This window comes from Phoca vitulina, unplaced genomic scaffold (assembly GCF_004348235.1).
Source record: "Phoca vitulina isolate PV1807 unplaced genomic scaffold, GSC_HSeal_1.0 scaffold2, whole genome shotgun sequence".
In the NCBI taxonomy this organism is placed as follows: Eukaryota; Metazoa; Chordata; class Mammalia; order Carnivora; family Phocidae; genus Phoca; species Phoca vitulina.
Genome location: NW_022589705.1, coordinates 73,592,954 through 73,612,937, shown reverse-complemented (window position 1 = coordinate 73,612,937; position 19,984 = coordinate 73,592,954). Strand labels below are relative to the sequence as shown.

The window sequence follows — 19,984 nt, the reverse complement described above, 5'->3', positions numbered from 1 at the left end:
CATTCTGCTCTGGTCCACAGTTACCAGGAGGGAAATGGATCCCGATACTGCTGGGAGTGGCCTACCAAACGTGGGATGATGGGGGGGGGGGGTCTGCCCTACCCAGGTGTGGGCAATAAAGATATATCACCTGGAGAGAATTTAAGAACCGTAATAAAAATAGGGGTGTCTGGGTGGCTCAGTCGGTTAAGTGTCTGACTGTCGGTTTCATCTCAGGTTATGATCTCCGGGTTGTGAAATTAAGCCCGGCATAGGGCTTCTGGCTGGACATGGGACCTGCTTAAGATTCTCTCTCTCTCTCAAACCCCCCCCCCAAAAAACACCTAAAAATGGGTCAGCTTTTCATTATTACCATCCATCAGCAATTTTATTTTATTTTAATTAATTAATTTATTTATTTTGGTTGTCAAAGAGGGAGAAGCAGGCTTCCTCCTGAGCAAGGAGCCTGATGTGGGATTCCATCCCAGGACCCTGGACTCATGACCTGAGCTGAAGGCAGATGTTTAACCGACTGAGCCACCCAGGCGTCCCCATCAGTGATTTTAAACAATATCAGTTTAAAATGCTTCTGCCCCCCCAAAATGTTTCTTCCCCCAAAAAATATTTTATTGGCCTGAGTTCTAAATAGTTGCTACACGGGTTCCTGGCTGGCTCAGTAGGTGGAGCATGTAACTCTTGATCTTGGGGTTGTGAGTCTGAGCCCCATGTTGGGTGTGGAGATTGCTCAAAAAAAATCTTTAGATAGTTGCTATAGATACTGTTGAGTTTTAGTAATGTATATATTAGCTTCAAATTAGCACAATTTATTACTTTTGAATAAACATTGTGTTCTACATGGAAGTTAAGTAGGAGAAATTTCACTTAAATAGTCAGCTCTTGACACACAGACTCAGATATGCACATTCACTTTGAAATCACTCAAGCTTGCTTTGGGCTTAATTGGGGTCTCCAACTCTGTGACACTCCATATTTCTGAGTTTAAACAGTAGTTTCAGAATGAATGATGACAGTCATTGTAAAGGCAAAGAAACAGAACTTAAGTTACTTCAATTCTGTCATTCTATGTGATCATTTGTGCTAATAATTTATATATTTAAAAAAATTAAAAAAAAATATTTAAGTAAGTTCCACACCCAACATGGGGCTTGAACTCACAACCTTGAGATTTAAAGTTGTATGCTCTACTGACTGAGCCAGCCAGGTACCCATATATATATATATATATATATGTGTGTGTGTGTGTGTGTGTATATATATGTATAATTTAAAGATTTTATTGTTAAGTAATCTCTACACCCAACGTGGGGCTCGAACTCACCACCCGAGATCAAGAGTTGCACTCTCCACCCACTGAGCTAGCCAGGTTCCTCTAAATTGTTACATATATTATTAAAACTCAACAATAAATAGAGTTTTGTTTTTTTAAAGATTTTATTTATTTATTTGACAGAGACACAGCGAGAGAGGGAACACAAGCAGAGGGAGTGGGAGAGGGAGAAGCAGGCTCCCCGACGAGCAGGGAGCCCGATGCGGGGCTCGATCCCAGGACCCTGGGACCGTGACCCGAGCCGAGGGCAGACACTTAACGACTGAGCCACCCAGGTGCCCCAACAATAAATAGAGTTTTGTGTTTAAATTATAACAGTGGAAACTGTAAGGTATAATATTTTTGTTTGGAAAGTGCAAATTTAGGGGCACCTGGGTGGCTCAGTCGGTTAAGCATCTGCCTTCCGCTCAGGTCATGATCTCCAGGTCCTGAGATCGAGCCCCACTTGGGGCTCCCTGCTCAAGGGGAGTCTGCTTCTTCCTCTCCCTCTGCCCCTCCCCTCACTCATGCTCTCGATCACTCTCTTTCAAATAAATAAAATCTTTAAAAAATGCAAATTTATTCAAACATAAAATGTTCTGCCAAATTTAAATAATATTGTAAAAGTTAAAGTTACCCTTTTTATTAATTTTTTTCAATTTTTAAAAAGATTTTATTTATTTGAGAGAGAGAGTAGGAGCTTATTGGGGGGGGCAGATGGAGAGGGAGAAGCAGACTCCCCGTGAGCAGCGAACCGCACATGGAGCTCGATTCCGGGACCTGGCGATCATGAACTGAGTGGAAGGCAGACGCTTAACCGACTGAGCCACCGAGGCACCCCTCAATTTTTTCACTGTGGTAAAGTGTACATAACAGAATTGACCATTTTTCTAAGTGTAGAGTTCTGTGGCATTCAATACATTCACATCACTGTGCAACCACCACTACCATTCATCTCTAGAATTGTTCATCTTCCCAAACGGAAATTTTGATCTCACCTACTTCTGGGGCTCAAGCTACTGTCTAGGCGAGACGCTGTATAGTGTGGTGAAGAGCGTGGATCCTGGCTGGACTGCTGGGGTTCGAACCCTCGCTCTGTCACTTAGTAGTTGTGTAACCTTGGTTATGGTAACTAACTCCTCTCCCCTGGTCTGTAAAATGGCGAGAGCAAGACACGTAGCTCACAGGGGTGTTGTAAGGAAACAATAAGCTAGTGTATGTAGAGAGCTTAGGAAACTGTCTGACAGTTGGCAAGTGCTCAATAAAGTCCCAATGAAGATAGAGTTTTTATTGCCATCTTTAGGCTGATGGCTCCCAAATGTGAACCTCCAGTCCAGACCTCTTTCCCGAGGGTGACAGCCTACGCATCTGTCTGCTGGACATCCTGGCTTGGGCGTTTTGCGAGTACCACCAATTCAACAAGTCCAAAAGTGAACTCAGTGGGGTGCCTGGGTGGCTCAGTGGGTTAAGCATCTGACTGTTGATCTCAGCTCAGGTCTTGATTTCAGGGTCATGAGTTCAAGCCGTGTTGGGCTCCATGCTGGGTGTGGAGCTTACAAAAAAAAAAAAAAAAAAAAGTGAAGTAAGAAACTCCATCCTAGAGAACACCGTCAGGATCCGATAAATAGTCCTTGAAGCCGGAAGTTACCTCAGAAGTCACTCCTCACACTGCCTCACCTCTGAAATATCTCTACTCTGTCCCCAGTGCCCTCACACTAGCCCAGGCCATCCTGGAGAGGCTAGCAAGGTTTCTCCTCCAATCTAGGTTCTGCCCAACAGCCACAAATCCACCCACACACTTCCCTGCTTAAATGCCTCCCGGGCCTCACTGCCCTCGGGATAAAATGCACACTGCGTAGAATGACTTCCTGGGGTTGCCCTGTGGCCCTCACATTCTTCCCCTCTTCTCTGTGTTCCCATTACCCTACATTTGTGAGTCTTCTGGGTGTTTCAGAGCCTTTTCCTAAACCATTTCTTTGGCCTGGGACACTCTCCCCTGCCCACCCCCAGCGGCCCCCCTATCAAGGTTGGCTGATGGCTTTCAACTCTTAAATACTGCTTTTTCCAGGAGGCCTCCTTTGACCAGAGAGCTCTGTACCTACCCTAGCACAACAGAGGCTTTATTATAACTATTTGTCTATTAAATGCTCTTCTGCCAGAACTTGAGTCACAGGAATATTTCAGTTCTGTCCCTCCTAGCCCCCAGTGCCTGGCACACGGTGGATGCTGTCCGCGTGCAATAAATGTCCGACAGAGAGAAACCTGAGCAAGAGCGTGGAAGCCAGAACAGTTGGGGGAGTGAGAAAGGGAGACTAATAGGCAGGTCGTGTTTCTCTGGTGCAGGCTGAGACAGGCAGGAAGGTTGCCAAATGTCCCAGAAGCTGGACAGGAACCAGGCACTGAGCGCCTTGTATCCTGATTGGCTGGGAAGTTGGTTCTTTCTCCTACGGCATGGAAAAGCACAGAAGGGTTTGAAGTCGGAGGGCAGCATGACTGGAGGTGAAGGACCAGCCGCCCACAGGATGGAGGCAGGTGGACAAGACTGGAGGCAGGAAGACAGTTATGAGGCTGTGGCAGCAAGATGTCTCCGGAAGGAAACTGAGGAAGGGAACCAGATGGCCAAGGGACGGGGGTAGATAAGATAATTCATTGCATGTTCTTTGTACCTATGGAAAATTTGAAGCATGGGACTGTACTATTTGGTCAAAATATCATCTCAAAGAGTGAACAAAAAGGGTATGTTGCAGTAATCTAGGCAAGAGGCGCCTGGGTGGCTCAGTTGGTTAAGCATCTGACTCTTGATTTCAGTCCAGGTTGTGAGTTCAAGCCCCACACTGGGTTCCGTGCTGGGCCTGGAGCCTACTTAAAAAAAAAAGAAGAAAGAATAATCTAGGCAAGACATGGTATCTATAATATTTGATTTAATTTGTATAGTAAACCAATGCTGGCTCCTTAAAGAAAATGAGACGATATATAAAATTAAAAATAATAAAAAATAGAATCCCCTATAGGTTCTTCTATCGAAAAGTGAGCAGTGATAGAAATGATCCCTTTTCCCCCACCTAAAGCTGCTGGAAGATAATCTTGATGAGGGCTGGGGGAGAGGCCTATCCCCTGGTGGGCTTGCTGAAAATCAAAATACAGGACCCCTGTTAAAGTAGAATTTCAGATAAACAATGAATAGTTTTTCAGTATAACTATGTTCTAAATATGGCAAGAACATACATTTAAAAAGTCTTTGTGGTTTCTTGAAATTTAAATTTCACTGGGCATCCTGGATTTTGCCTGGCAACAATATACCCTGGCCTTTCTCTTCCCTCGGCCCATACTGCTGGTCCTTTCCCCAATTTTTATTTTAAATCCTCATTTGGATGATTTTTACTTAAAAGACATTCAAATTTGTTTTAAAATTGCCACCAGACTTTTCTGCAGGGTCCCTGGCTTCACACAGCACTGACCCTCTGGCTCCACTGGCCCAACATACAGCAGACTGGGCCCATGAAGTCCCTAAAGTGTGCCAGGGGAAGTGAGTGGAGGAACCAGGACAGGCAGCTCTGGCCAGACACCAAGGGCTGGGTCCTGGGTCCTGGGTCCTGGTGATGGACACTATTAATTGAGCCTGGATACTGAGCACTGGGTTCTAAGCACAGGGTATCATGTCCTGGCTCTGAATGCTGGGTTCTGGGTCCTGGAAACCAAGACCAGGGAGGAGGCCAGGCAGGAGTTCTTGGTCACTGAGCAAAGGAGACTGCGCTCAGCAGCAGTCATGAGCCTGGTATCTCTTACTGCTCAGGGTGGGGCCGGGGGTGAGGAGTTGCCCAGCACCCAGCTGTTTTGTAACAGCTGCTGGACTAGGCTAGAGGGGAAATTTAAGGAGCTGGGGGGTGGGGTGGGGGAGGAGAGGGGTCAGTAGACAGGGTAAGGCCACTTGGGCAGGCTGACTTAGGTCCCAGGCCCTGGGGATGAGAGCAGGCTGGAGCTCCAGGTATCTCAGAGATAGTGGGACCCTAGGGGCAAAGGCAGGATGGGTGGTGGGGAGAGTGAGAACCTTCAGGCTCCCTGTCTTTCCACCCTCCCTCTTTGCCAGCCTCCTGGCCTAGCTCCCAGGCCAAGGCAGCTGAAGTGATTAGTGTGGGCGAGGGAGTAGGAATGCCAGAGGCTTGTCTCATGTCTCAGAACACAAGGATCTGGCTAGAGCAGTTGGCACAACTGAGATGAGGAAGAGGGGCCACGAGATAAGCAGAGATAAACAAGGTGGACAGCAGAGACAGACCAGAGAAGCAGGACAAGACGCAGAGCGAGAGACTGAACGCCACGTGGAGAAATGGGCGGTGGTGGAGGGAGGCATCAGAAGCTCCCAGGCAAGCAGACCTTCTCTTTATCTCTTCTTAGACCCAGCCAGGTCTGAATGTCTCCCCACTGGGGCCCCTATCCCAAGGCTTCTCAACCTCAGCCCTATTGATGTTTGGGGCAGGATAATTCTTTGATGGGGTGTGTGTGTGGGGGGGTGCTGTCCTGTGCACTGTAGGATATTTAGTTGCTGCTAGACCCCTCTGCCTGCCAGATGCCACTATACCCTCTCCCCCCAAGTCGTCACAACCAAAAATGTCTCTTAGATATTGCCAAATGTTCCCTGGGGAAGGGTTGAATCATTATATTGTGTACCCGAAACTAACATTACACTGTATGTTAACTAACTGGAATTGGAGTAAAAACTTAGGGAAGAAAACCAACAAAACAGTGGGGGTGCCTGGTCTCTTGATCTCATCTCAGGTCCTGATCTCAGTGAGTTCAAGCCCCGTGTTGGGCTCTGTGCTGGGCGTGGAGCCTACTTAGAATTAAAAAAAAAAAAGTTCCCTGGGGAGGAATTGCCCCAACTGACAATCTTCCCTGCTCCCAAGTAGATCTCTGTGTGCTTGCAACTCCTGGTTTCTGGCTGGTTCTCCCATCAGCCTTTGTGCCCCCCCTTCCCCCAAGCAGGGCTTCAACTGTCTGCCTGGGGGCCAGGGAAACCGGGAGGGTTGCTGAGACTAAAGCAGCAGTGAAAAGAGTCCCTGCCCTCGTGGCATTCCTGGTGCTCTTCCACCGGGAAGGCACCACAGGAGTGTCTTAGGGTGCGCGAGAGGGTGCTTTGTGAGTGGGTGTGCGCGCTTGTCTCTACAGGAGGAGGGAGAAACGAGCCCCCAGGTACACCTGGACTAGGTATTTGTAGCAAGTATGCATGTTATCCACAATGCTCAGATGTAAGACGTGTCACATTTATTTATTTCTCTATATCCCATTATCTGCTCCAAATCCGATCCCCGCCCTCGAGGCAGCCAGGCTGGTGGGAAATTCAATCATAGTCATATTTGGGGAATCCTCTACCCAGTGGTGTGCTGGTAAATGTTTACAAACGGTTGAGGGTGGGTGGTGCTAGGAAGAGACTTAATTTGTAACATTTGCCAGTCGCCGTGGTATAAATCCCGCCGGCCGCGGCGGGCCACGGACTGCAAGCTGCCAGCGTGACGTCACCGGAGGAGATGCTGTGAAGATGTGCAGCTGTGCAGCATGATGCCACGTTAAAACCGTCCAGACGTGAATAACCCCAGGGCGCGGGTGATAGCGGGCCGCACTGAAACGATTAGGAAGTGATGCACTTCGAATGCTATTACCTTTTATTTTTTTATTTTTTAAAGATTTTATTTATTTATTTGACAGAGAGAGGCAGAGTGAGAGAGGGAACGCAAGCAGGGGGAGTGGGAGAGGGAGGAGTAGGCTTCCCGCGGAGCAGGGAGCCCGATGCGGGGCTCGATCCCAGGACCCTGGGATCATGACCTGAGCCGAAGGCAGACGCTTAACGACTGAGCCACCCAGGTGCCCTGTTATTACCATTTAATACATTTTATTTAACTGCAACTTTATATAATTTAATTTTTGATAATGTCCCACCCCTCCTAAGCACTATGTATAATTCCTGAGGGTATGTCCAGTCCAGAACATTCAGGGGAGGACTTAATCAGAAATTAATTTCGCTCTATCCTCATGAATCTGTTTGGCTTTGCCCCAGTGGTCTTTTGCTGTGACTCCCAAGCCACCACACCTTCCCCAGAAACAGGGGCTCTGCAGGCCCATCGGAGGTCCTGGGAGATCTGAGTGGGAGTGCTGCAAAGTCTTACTCAAGGAAAGACAGCTGTGTCAGCAAAGACGCCCAGACCCCGGTTCACTTTCCCAGGCTTGGGAAACCTCTTCCCAGCTCCTCTAATGGGCCACTTCTGCCCCTCCCGAGCCTGGGAGCCCTGTGCTCTGGAATAACCCAGATCCCTGTCTCCTAGAGCCCGGGCTTTGGTAAACAAAAGCCCTGGCTGAGGGATGTCTTGTGGTGCCTGGCAACCTCTGCTTTTGGCCTGGCAACCCCAAAGCTTTTAACAGCCTGGGTCCCCACCCCCAGGCAAAAAGGAGGAAATCTACCCATGGCAAGGAGACCAAAATGCAAATCACAACCTCTGCAGCGTAGTCAGACCACTGTGCTGGCAACAACCAGCTGAGGCACCAACCAAGCAAAGGGAGAGATTCTAGCTAGACTTCAAGAAAGACCTCCGAACCTGCCTGGAGACTGTGAGGGTAAGTAATGTCCTCTCCAGGCTGTCCCAGCAACCACTCCAAGCTGACCTTGTCGTCCATGCTCACATAACATCTTTTGATAGCTCCCTATCAACTCAAGATGAAGTCACATTAATAGCTGAGTGCCTGGACCTTGTAAGATAGGAGTTGTCCTATTTATAGGCAAGAAAACTGAGGCTCAGAGGTTAGGTCACTTACCTAAAGGCACACAGCTAAATGAGTAGTTGAGGCTGGAATATGACCTCAGATCTGACTCCAAAGCCTGTGTTCTTTGCACTGTGTGACCCCATCTCTCATCCCCATCTGACCCTAATATACCTCTGCAGTATCCCCCATCCACAACGTCCACCACTTCCCCATAACAGGGACTGGGGAAAAGAGATCGAGCACGAATTCATTGATAAGTTGCCAAATAAAAACCTTGTGTTAGTTACTGCTGACCAGACCGTAGGATATTTAATTAATTAATTAATTTTTAAAGATTATTTATTATTTGAGAGAGAGAGAGAGCGTGAAGGGGTGCAGGGGCAGAGGGAGAGAGAGAATCTCAAACAGACTTCTCACTGAGTGCAGAGCCCGATGCTGGCCTCGATCTCACAACCCTGAGATCACGAGCTGAGCCAAAATCAAGAGTCGGATGCTCAACTGACTGAGCCAGCCAAGCGCCCCTATTTATTTATTTACTTTTAAAAATATTTATTTATTTATTTATAAATATTTTATTTATTTATTTGTCAGAGAAAGAGAGCACAAGCAGCAGGAACGTCAGGCAGAGGGAGAAGCAGGCTCCCTGACGTGGGACTCGATCCCAGGACTCTGGGTTCATGACCTGAGTCTAAGGCAGACACTTACGGACTGAGCCACCCAAACGTCCCTAAAAATATTTATTTATTTAAATGATCTCTACACCCAACGTGGGGCTCAAACTCATGACCATGTGCTCTTCTGACTGAGCCAGCCAGGCGCCCCAAGACCATAGAATACTTTAAGGGTTAGTGTCACTGAACTTTTGTCTAAGCAAGATAAAGGATTTCTCAGCTTCGGCACTATTGATATTTTGGACAGGATTATTCTTTGTTGGGAGGGGCTGTCCTGTAGGCTATAGGATGTTTAGCAGCATCCCTGGCCTCTCCCCACCAGATGTGGGTCGGTAACACACCCCCCTGCCCCCATCCCAGGTTGTGACAACCAAAAGTGTCTCCAGACATTGCCAAATGTTCTCTGGGGGAGAAAAACAGCTCCCAGGTGAGAACCACTGGGCTAGACAAAGATAAAAAAGCAAATGCCTTAAAGAAGCAGGTCTTAGGGGCGCCTGGGTGGCTCAGTTGGTTAAGCAACTGCCTTTGGCTCAGGTCATGATCCTGGAGTCCTGGGATCGAGTCCCACATCAGGCTCCCTGCTCAGCGGGGAGTCTGCTTCTCCCTCTGACCCTCCCCCCTCTCATGCTCTCTCTATCTCATTCTCTCTCTCAAATAAATAAATAAAATCTTTAAAAAAAAAAAAAAGAAGCAGGTCTTAGTAGTAAATAAAATGTGCCAGTGAAGAATACCCACCCCACCCCAACCCCGCTCCATTTCCCATTCTGAAGTAACTCAGTGTTAATAGATCAGTGAGGTCCAGGCCTCTGCTTTGGATGTAAGAGTGGGCAGGGGCAGTGGCTTCTAAGGCCTGAATTCCTGTCTGGAGCAGGGCCTGTGGCGATTCTCTGAGGACTGACTCTGACTTTCCTGGGAATAACTCGCTTTGCCAGGACCCAACACCATCAAATCAGAGTCCAAGAAGGGTCAGTGCTGTTACATTTATTGCCACCCCAAAGGGGGACGCCCCAACTGCAAGAGGAGCTTGCTTGGAGCAAGGGTGGGAAAAGAGGGATGACTAATGGTTAGTGCCATATCCTACTTTTCCATGGGACCTAGTCTCTGAGCCTCTTTTCCTACTGTCAGCATCTGGTTTTCAGTGCTCAGTCTCAATTGATCTGCCCACAAGAGCGGACTGAGGAGAACCGAAGTGAAGCCCTGCCCTCTGGTTTACCCAGAGGGTGTGTGTAGATGTGTGGGGAGGTGTCCCCCAGAACAGTTCTTCCAAGCCCCCTTGAGGGGGCACGCTATTCCCTTGAATGAACTTTCATGTCTCTGCATCTTCATACTTCTCATGCCATGCCCCAGGTATCCTTCGAGAACCAGCTCAAACGTCTCCTCTTTGGGAAGCCTTCCTTGCCCCTCCGAGGCTGTTGGTGAAACTGAAGACCCCTGAGGGCAAGGATTATATTGCGTCTCATCTGTATATTTTGTATCCCTTCTTATCTCATAAATGGGACAGGAATTCAATCAAGACCTGAGTCTATTTTATTTATATGGAGAACTTCTGTGGCAGTCTCTGTGCGAGGGGAATACAGAAGACACAGGACACAATACACAGTTCAGATCAACGAGAAGAATGAATGAACAGAAGCTGGTACCAATGCTAGTGTTGGGGTTTGAGAGTGATACAACCCCTCCACCATGTTCAGATCGATGGAGAGGTGTTCACATAGGCCTGTTGAGGCAGTAGGATGGAGGGCCAAATCAGCTTTATTGCTAGTTGCTCGTATTTGGACATAGCTCAAAAACCTTCCCCTCCCACGTCTGGACCTTGGGAAGAACCACTCAAGGGAGACTCTGGGTCAGCAGAACAGACATACCTACCCAGTCCTTGGGCCAACCATGATCGTGGGATCAGAGAGGTGGATCTCTGGACTTGCTTCCAGAAATCTGACTTGAGCCCTGGCCTGTGTTCACCACATAAAGGACAGAAGTAGGAGGGTCTGAAAAGGGAGGGGAGCCCAGGTTTTATTTGCCTGTTGAAGCTTCTCTCAGTTTCAACCATCCCATAAAATATGCCTTCTCCTCAGAGGAAGAGCAAGCGATTGAGAAGGGGAATGGTGAGGAGGTAGAGATAGGAGTTCTCTGTGGTCTCTCTTATAAGGGAGATTCGTGAAGTCTCCACCATCATGACCTAATCACCTCCCAAAGACCTCACTTCCGGATACTAGCACATTGGGGATTAGGTTTCAACATATGAGTTGGGGGGGCACATTCAGTCTGTGGCAGCAGGTATGAAGGCCCCACCCCCAAACAACTGCATCAGAATCTCTGGGAGATGGGGCCTAGACTTGGACATTAAAAAACAAACAAAAACAAAACAAAAACCCTGGGTGGTGCTTTTTTTTTTTTTTAATGTCAACGAGGTGGAAAATCTCTGCTTTGTAGAAGTGTAAGCCTTGGAAACAGGAGGATGGGGGCCTTTGTTAGTGGTTCTCAAACTTGTCTGCATGTTGGAATCAGCTGTGGAAACTTCAAAATTCATGATGCCTGTGTCCCACTTCCAAAGATTGTGTTTACTTGGTCCGGGATGTGGTCTGGGTGTTGGAGTTTTTTTTTTTAATATTTTATTTATTCATTTGAGACACAGAGATACAGAGAGAGAGAGAGAGAGAGAGAGCATGAGCAGGGAAAGAGGCAGAGGGAGAGGAAGAAGCAGGCTCCCCGCTGAGCCAGGAGCCCTACATGGGGCTCGATCCCAGGACCATGTGACCTGAGCTGAAGGCAGACGCTTAACCATCTGAGCCACCCAGGCGCCCTGGAATTTTTAAAATATCCTGAGATGGGGGCGCCTGGGTGGCTCAGTCGGTTAAGCGGCTGCGTTTGGCCCAGGTCATAATTCCAGGGTCCTGGGATCGAGCTCTGCATCGGGCTCCCTGCTGAGCGGGGAGCCTGCTTCTCCCTTTCCCTCTACCTGCCGCTCCCCCTGCTTGTACTCTCTCTCTCTAAAAAAAAAAAAAAATCTTAAAAAAAAAAATATCCTGAAATGATTCCAATGTGCAGACAAGTTTGGGAACCACTGGACTAGAATATTCCCTGATGGTAGATGTTAGCCAATTGGCTTAAGACTAACCATCTGCTTAAGCTCAGCCATGAAGATCTTCCTTTTGCCAATGATCAACGGGAAAACAAGCAACTGTTATCCTGAGCACAATGTTTGGTTCAGTTCTTCTGCGAAGCAGAGATGGAGGTGAAGGCATTTTGGTTGGTCTGAACAATAGCAAAGGTAACTGCTCCTCTGTTCCCCAGGTGGCCCTTCAAGCTTAGAGGGTCACACACTGGTGCTGGTCTCTTCTGCTTTCCCTTCCCACCTTCCTTCCTGCTCTGAAAGCCTCTTGTGTACAGAAGTTAGTTCCAATAGCTTCTCTCAGTTAGTCACGACTCCAGCTTAGAACCCAACTCAAACAAATTCATTTATTGGCGCAGGCATGGAAAAGTCCAGAGGTGCTAACTTCAGGCATGGCTGAATTCAAGGGCGCAACTGGTCTCGTCAGTTCCAACTGGAAGACGTCTTTCTCAGCTCATGACTCTGCTTTCCAACTGTGCTGGCTTCCTTCTCAGGAAGGCTCTCTCCAAAGGGTGGTGAAAATGACCATTCACAAGTCCGGCTACCCCTCTTCTGGTCACGTAATCCCAGAAAAAAGAGGGCTCTTTTTTCAGTGTTCCAGCATAGGTCTCAGGCTGATGTTAATTCCCGCTGCTAGCCTGGTCTGAGCCACCTGCCAATCACTGTGGCCAAAGGAATGAAATGTGCCGATCAGCCAGAATCACCTGCTCATCCTGGAGCCAGAGTGGGGGTGGAAAGGCTTCTCAAAGGATTATCACAGTGCTATTCCCAGAGGAGGAGGAATGGAAGGATGCTGGGCGGGCAGAGCAACAGATGGTCACTCTATTTGCTCCCTGGTTAGTGGAGGAATGAGGTGTAGAGAAATCACAACAATGTAAGACAGAATCTGACAAATGCAGAGTAGGTGTTGGGATACTCCTGATGGAGGGGGACTTGGAACTGATGAGGCAGGCTTTTGATAGCTGGGGCCATTGAGGAAGAAGGGCATGAACTGGCACAAGGAGGCAGGAAGCCCAGAGAATGGTCAAGACAAGCACACATGACTAGGACATTGTGTATGAAAGCTGAGGACATGGAGGCCAGGTGGTGGAAGACCTTGAGCTTGCCCTTCATCCCAATGGCAACGGAGAGCCTTTGAAGGTGAAGGTGAAGCTGGAGAGATAGTAGGAGGTTAGACCACGTGGGGACTTGTAGACCACATCAAAGATTTAGGGTTTGATCTTGAGAGCACTGAAGCCAGAGTACAGCATGACCAGAGTTGGGCTTGAGAGACGGCACTCTGACTACCTTTTGGAGCAGGGCCTGGATGGAAAGAGGCAGGAGGCAGGGATGCTGGGGAAGAGCTTTCTCTCTCTCTCTCTTTTTTTTTTTTTTTTTAAAGATTTTATTTATTTATTTGACAGAGAGAGACATAGCGAGAGAGGGAACACAAGCAGGGGGAGAAGGAGGGGAGAAGCAGGCTTCCCCGCGGAGCAGGGAGCCCGATGTGGGGCTCGATCCCAGGACCCTGGGATCACGACCTGAGCCGAAGGCAGACGCTTAACGACTGAGCCACCCAGGCGCCCTCTTTTTTTTTTTTTTAAGATTTTATTTATTTATTTGACAGACAGAGTGAGAGAGCACAAGCAGGGGGAACAGCAGAGGGAGAGGGAGAAGCAGGCTCCCCGCTGAGCAGGGAGCCCGATGTGGCAGTCCATCCTAGGATCCCTGGATCATGACCTGAGCCACAGGCAGATGCTTAACCGACTGAACCACCCAGGCACCCTATAAAAAAATAAAATCTTTAAAAAACAAAAAGTCCACACACATTTACTGCTGCTAGTTCTTTGCCTAGACAGCTGCCGGGTTCTAGGAGGACAAAGAACAAGCACATGGTTGCCTTCCAGGAGATGGCTCTCTGCAGGAGACACAGGCATGTAATGGATTCCAATACACTGTGATGAGTGTGGGCAGACTTGTACAAGCCGAGTGGGAGGGAGGCAGTAATAGCACTTCCATCCACACAGCTGCTCAAGCCGGAAACGGAGGCTTGACTCCTCCCTCCCTCTCTCATCCAGTCAGTCATCAAGATCAGTAGATTTGATCTCCTAAATATCTTTTGAGCATCTTTTGAATCTGCTTCCTTTTTCTTCATCCCCACTGAAAACACATTGGATCAAGATATTGTGTCTACTCATTTGAACTACAGTATAACTTCCTAATTGGTCTCTCTACTTTCATTATGGTTTGCCCTAATCCATTCTCACACTGTGCCAGAATAATCCTTTACAAAAGGAAATCTGAATTCCTCCCCTGCTTATAAATCTTTCAATGGCTTCCCATTGCTCTCAGAGTAAAATCCAGTAACCTCAACCTGGACTGTCAGACCCAGCAGGATCTGGCTGGTTAGGACCTCACCAGGCTCATTGTGCTTTAGGAACTAAAGAGTCAATGGCAGACTTAACATTATTTAGGATGTGCCAAGTTCCTTCAGATCACAGGGATTTCCCGTGTGTTGTTGCTTCTGCCTGCAATATATTTCCCTAGTTCTTGGCCTGGTTGACAACAAGTTTATGGGTCACTTCCTCAGTGAAGCCTCCTTTGACTTCCTAGCATAGGTCAGAATCTTTAGATTCCATGGTAAGAGTCAGCAAACTTTTTCTTTAAAGGACAGATAGTAAATATTTTAGGCTTTGCAGGTCACAGAATGTCACAGCTACTCAATTCTTTTTTTTAAGATTAATTAATTAATTAATTTATTTATTTTACTTATTTGAGAGAGAGAGCCTGAGCTAGTGCATGAGTGGGGTGGGGAGAGGCAGAGGGCCGAGTAGACTCCCCGCTGAGCTGGGAGCCCGACGCAGGGCTCCATCCCAGGACCCAAAGATCACAACCTGAGTGGAAGTCAGATGCTCAACTGACTGAGCCACCTATGCACCTCACTTATTTATTCTAGAGAGAGAGGGAGAGAGGGAGAGTGCACGCACACACAGGCATGCACATGTGTGTGAGCCAGGGGAGGGACAGAGAGAGAGGGAGAGAAGCAGACTCCTAGCTGAGCGCTAAGCCCACGAGGGGCTCTATCCCACAACCTTCAGATCATGACCTGAGCAGAAACCAAGAGTGGGACTCTTAACTGACTGAACCACCCAGGTGCCCATCCCACAGCTCAATTATGTGTCACAGCAACCATAGATGAATTTATGAATGCTGAACTTTGAATTTCATATATACTTTTCATATGTCATGAAATATTAATCTTCTTTTGATTTTTTTTCCAACCATTTAAAAATATAAAAACAGTTCCTAGCTTCTGGCCATACAAAACCAGGAGGAGGGCCAGGATTGGCTTGTAGGCTATAGTTTACCAACCCCTGTTCTATGTCATCATAGCATGTAACACATACTTTTCTGTGTTGCACTTACCACACTGGTAATTAATCATGCATGTAATAGAGTTATTACTTTTTTGCAATAGACTTAAAAATTTTTAAGATTTTATTTATTTATTTGACAGAGAGAGAGATAGCAAGAGCAGGAACACAAGCAGGGGGAGCGGGAGAGGGAGAAGCAGGCTTCCTGCTGAGCAGGGAGCCCGATGCGGGGCTCGATCCCAGGACCCTGGGATCATGACCTGAGCCGAAGGCAGACGCTTAACGACTGAGCCACCCAGGCGCCCTAGACTTAAAAATTTTTTTTTTTTTTTTTTAAAGATTTTATTTTATTTATTTGAGAGAGAGAGAGAGAGTGAGAGAGAGAGCACAAGAGGGGGTAGGGTCAGAGGGAGAAGCAGACTCCCCACCGAGCAGGGAGCCTGATGCGGGACTCGATCCCGGGACTCCGGGATCATGACCTGAGCCGAAGGCAGCCGCCCAACGAACTGAGCCACCCAGGCGCCCCAGACTTAAAAATTTTTAAAGATTTTATTTATTTGACAGAGACACAGCGAGAGAGGGAACCCCAGCAGGGGGAGTGGGAGAGGCAGAAGCAGGCCTCCCGCTGAGCAGGGAGCCTGATGCGGGGCTCGATCCCAGGACCCCGGGATCATGACCTGAGCCGAAGGCAGACGCCCAACGACTGAGCCATCCAGGCACCCCTAGACTTAAAAATTTTTAGTAAGATTTTATTTTTATTTGAGACAGAGACAGAGAGAGCGCACACAGTGGGGGTGGGGTGGGGAGGGGCAAAGGGAGAGGGAGAAGCAGACTCCCCACTGAGCAGGAAGTCCAACTTGGGACTCTATCCCAGGACCCTGAGATCATGACCTGAGCCGAAGGTGGATGCTTAACCTACTGTGCCACCCAGGCTTCCTTAAAAAATTTTTTTAAATTAAGAATCTTTATGTCCAACATGGGACTTGAACTCACAACCTTGAGCCCAGGAGTCACACGCTCTATCAACTGAGCCAGCAAATCACTCCAGCAATAGATTTCTTAATGTTGTCTCTCCAGTTAGAAGTGAGCTCTGTGAAGGCACAGACCACATTTGTTTTGCTTACCATTTTCCTCCTGAGCTTCTAGCACAAGGCCCGGCCCATAGTAAACACTCAATAAATGAACGGAGTGATAAGATTTTCTTTCTTTTTTTTTTTTTTTTTTTAAAGATTTTATTTATTTATTTGACAGAGAGAGAGATAGAGCAGGAACACAAGCGGGGGAGTGGGAGAGGGAAAAGCAGGCTTCCTGCTGAGCAGGGAGCCCACTGTGGGACTTGACCCTAGGACCCTGGGATCATGACCTGAGCCGAAGGCAGACGCTTAACGACTGAGCCACCCAGGAGCCCGTGATAAGATTTTCTTGAGAGGAGCTCAAAGCTTAGTGGAGAATACAGACATAACAACAATTAACTACGCAATTAGGTAATGTTGTATTGGAGGGAAAAAGAGTTCAGATTTCAGCAGGATTAGTTTGAGATACCAGTGGAAAATCAGGGTATGGCAACTCCTAACCATCTGGAACAATCTGAGTTGATGTCAAGGTGTTTTTAACGGAGTAAAATGCACAGAAGAGATGGAGAAACTATCTGAGTATGCCAGATCACTCAAGGAGCGAGGTCACTTAGGGAGAGAGGTCACTCAGGGAGAAAGACTGAATGAGAAGAGAGGGAGGAAGCTGGAACTGTGGGGTAGGTTTTGGGCCAAACAAGGGGTGGAGGTGGGTGGGAGAGAGGTAAGAAGAGATCCAGCATAGAGTATTTCAGAAACCAGGAGGAGTGACTATATATTTTTGTATCCCTCTAGTTTACTATTGTGTTCCTAGTATATTGCACTGGGCATGGCATATAGCCCTCAGAAAAGCCGTGAATTAAAAATTAAGTTGAGGGGCACCTGGGTGGATCAGTTGGTTAAGCGTCACACTCTTGATCTCAGCTCAGGTCTTGATCTCAGGGTCATGAGTTCCCAAGCCCCAGGTTGTGGAGCCTACTTAAAAAAAAAGAATGAAAGAAAATTAAGTTGATTCAGAACCTTACAAGAAGCACTGCAGGGCATGCAGGGAAGTGCTCAAAGAAGGAAGAAAAAGTAAGTAGCCTGGAAGGAATGCCACTCAGTTCAGTAAGGGTGAGGACTGATGTGGCATGATCTGAGACTTGAGCCTGGTGAGCTTTTCTTGCAGGAAGAGCAGATTTCTTCAATATTTATTCGTATTTACTTTTTTTTACTTTGCCCTGGGGATGCAGAAATCCACCCAAACCGATCTCTGTTCTCAAAGAGCTCGCAGTCTGGTGGGGAAGACAAACAGAGGCCCTGATAATTACAGAATAAGGTGCAAAAGTACTGTGGGAGTAGACATGGGGGAAGCTAGTAAACTTGGAAGGCTTCATAGAAGAGGTGACATTTGAGCTCAGTCTTAAAGGTTGGAGTTCATTAGGGCAGTAATTCCAGCGGAAACTAGCTTGTGCAAAACCCTGATGAATGCAGTGGTTCTCGAACTTGTAGTTGCATGAGAATCGCTGGAGAAGTGTTTATAATGTAGATTCCAAGCCTATACTTCCCGGGAAACTTCTGGCTTAATAGGTGAGTGGCATCCATTTTAACAAGCTTCACAGGACTACACTTTCAGAAAATCTCTTTCTGTGCTCCCATGGTCATGCGGGGGAGGGGGGAGGTGGCGGGAGATGAGGCGGGTCAGAGCTTGACCCATCGGGCTCCTGGGTCTCCGAAAGAGGTCACGCTATCGCAATAAAAACAACTCCATTTTGAGCTGCGCTTTCAGAGTACAAGCCGCTTTCATGTGCTTTACTTTGTCGGACTCTGGCAACAACTCTATGGGATAGAAATTACGAGTGTCATACCATAGGGGAGGAAACCGAGGCTCACAGAGGGGAGACGTTTTGCTCAAGGTCACAAAGCGAGAGGTGGCAGGGCAAAGACTGAAAGCCAGGAGCCCCGATTCCCAGCTCAGAGACTTTGCGACAACGGAGGAAGGCCGCCAGTGGGTGGGGCTCAGGCCCTCCCTCCAGGCTGGTTCCAAAATGGTGGGGGTAGTGGCGTCAGCAACGCCCCCGCCCCTTCCGTCCACCTCCCTCCTTCTTCCCCAGGCCACCCAGGCGGGGGAGGGGATGGAAAGGAGCAACCCACGTGACTGCCGACAACCCGGCGCGTGACGCGAAGCGGCGGGCCCAACGCTCGCCTTGCCTTGTGGGAAACGTAGTTCAGCCGACCATCAAGTTGGCAAAGAGAGACGGGGCTAGCACTACATTTCCCAGGAGTCAGCGGGGCGACGCCGCCGCTGCCGCCGTCCGAGAGCGGGGACGCGGGGCGCGCTGTCGGGCGGGGGCGAGGTTCGGGCCGGTTGTGCCGTTGCGAGGTTGCAGCTGCGATCGCTGCGGTGGGCCCAGGTGAGTGAGGGCCTCTGATGGGGATTAGAGCAGTTCCACCGGCTCCAGTCGTTTTGTCTTTTATCTTTCCTCCGCGGCGGCTGGGTCAGGGTCCCCGGCAGGCCCGGCGCCGAGCTGCTCCCCCGCGCCTACCCCTAGGCCTCCTCTGAGCGGGCTCCGCTCTCTCCGGCTCCTCCCCCTCCCCGCCCTTCAGGGCTTCCCCTCGCTCAGGCCTAGCTCCCGACGCCCTGGTCCGCCTTTTCTCCCGAGCAGCTCCTACCCTTTTCCCCCCCTCCTTGCAAGCTTCGAGGAAGAGGCCTCTACCTCTTCCATTTCTCTCTTTCGTCGTAGGAACCCCATTATTTGGATTTTTCTTTTTCCCGGAACTCTTTGAGTGCTCACCCCCCCCCCCTCCCCCCGGTCTCCATTGGCCTGGTTCTGTCTTCTCCTAGGGCGCATGTGGCTGGCACTCAGTAAATGTTAGTCCTTCTTTTCTGCCTTGCGGCCAGAGGAGGCATAGTCCAAATTTATCTGCTCCGGGAACATTTGTGCGCCCACTTTTATTTCAGTCTCTTGGGTTGGAGGTGAGGCCGACTTGCATTCCAGTGGTAATCGGCGTGTGTTCTGCTTGTAGGAGGCAATTTTCTTTGCCTCCTTTAGCACCTCAGCAACTTTTTATCAGCTTTTCTCATTGCCTCTCTAAATCTTAGGGGTGGAGCATGGCGGCAGAAGCTGGCGAGTAGCGCTGATGCCCAGAAGTTCGAAGCCATCAGGGGTACTAGGGGGTTTACGGGGAGGTTGTTAATTGGATTGAAGGAGAAGCCAGAGTGTGGTAGAGCCTGGCGGGCGAGAGCCAATGAAGCTTCTGGTGGCAGCATAACAGATGGATCCTGCAGCCAGCTTGCCTGGGTTCAAATTTTGGCTCTGTTAGCTTTTGATTTTAGGTCAAGGGGCTTCGCTTCCAGGTGCCTCGGTTTCCTTATCTGCAAAATAGCGGTAAGTAACAACGGCTACTTTATAGAGTGATTGTGAAGATTAAATGAGATTAAATTGAAAACCGCTTAGCTCATTACCTGACATGTATTAAACGACATCATTATCAATCATCGTTTATAGGATTTCCAGATGGTGGGCCCAGAGTGGAAAGGCAGGTATCACACCAGCATTTTCCTTTCTTTTCAGATGGCCCTCCCTTTTTTTGTTTGTGGAAATATTGTCTGTTCAGTTATCTGGACAGCTTGATGTGTGTATCATTAAGTAGAAGCCTGTTAAAGAGTCAGCAACGGTTCCTGCCATGAACCAACTTGTGGAGCAAATCGGGCTTAGTTTGCTCTTTGCTGGGAATTACGTTTT

The 19,984-nt window shown here is 48.4% G+C and overlaps 1 protein-coding gene across 2 annotated transcripts in view; it reads left to right on the top strand.

The window, feature by feature from the left end:
- The first annotated feature begins 18,553 nt into the window (after window positions 1-18,553).
- THRAP3 (thyroid hormone receptor associated protein 3) overlaps window positions 18,554-19,984 on the top strand; it is a 75,145-nt gene continuing 73,714 nt past the window's right edge. For both annotated transcript variants that reach the window (XM_032387804.1, XM_032387813.1), the window contains exon 1: window positions 18,554-18,652. The gene's annotated coding sequence lies outside the window, so the exon portion shown is untranslated. The remainder of the gene's footprint in view (window positions 18,653-19,984) is intronic.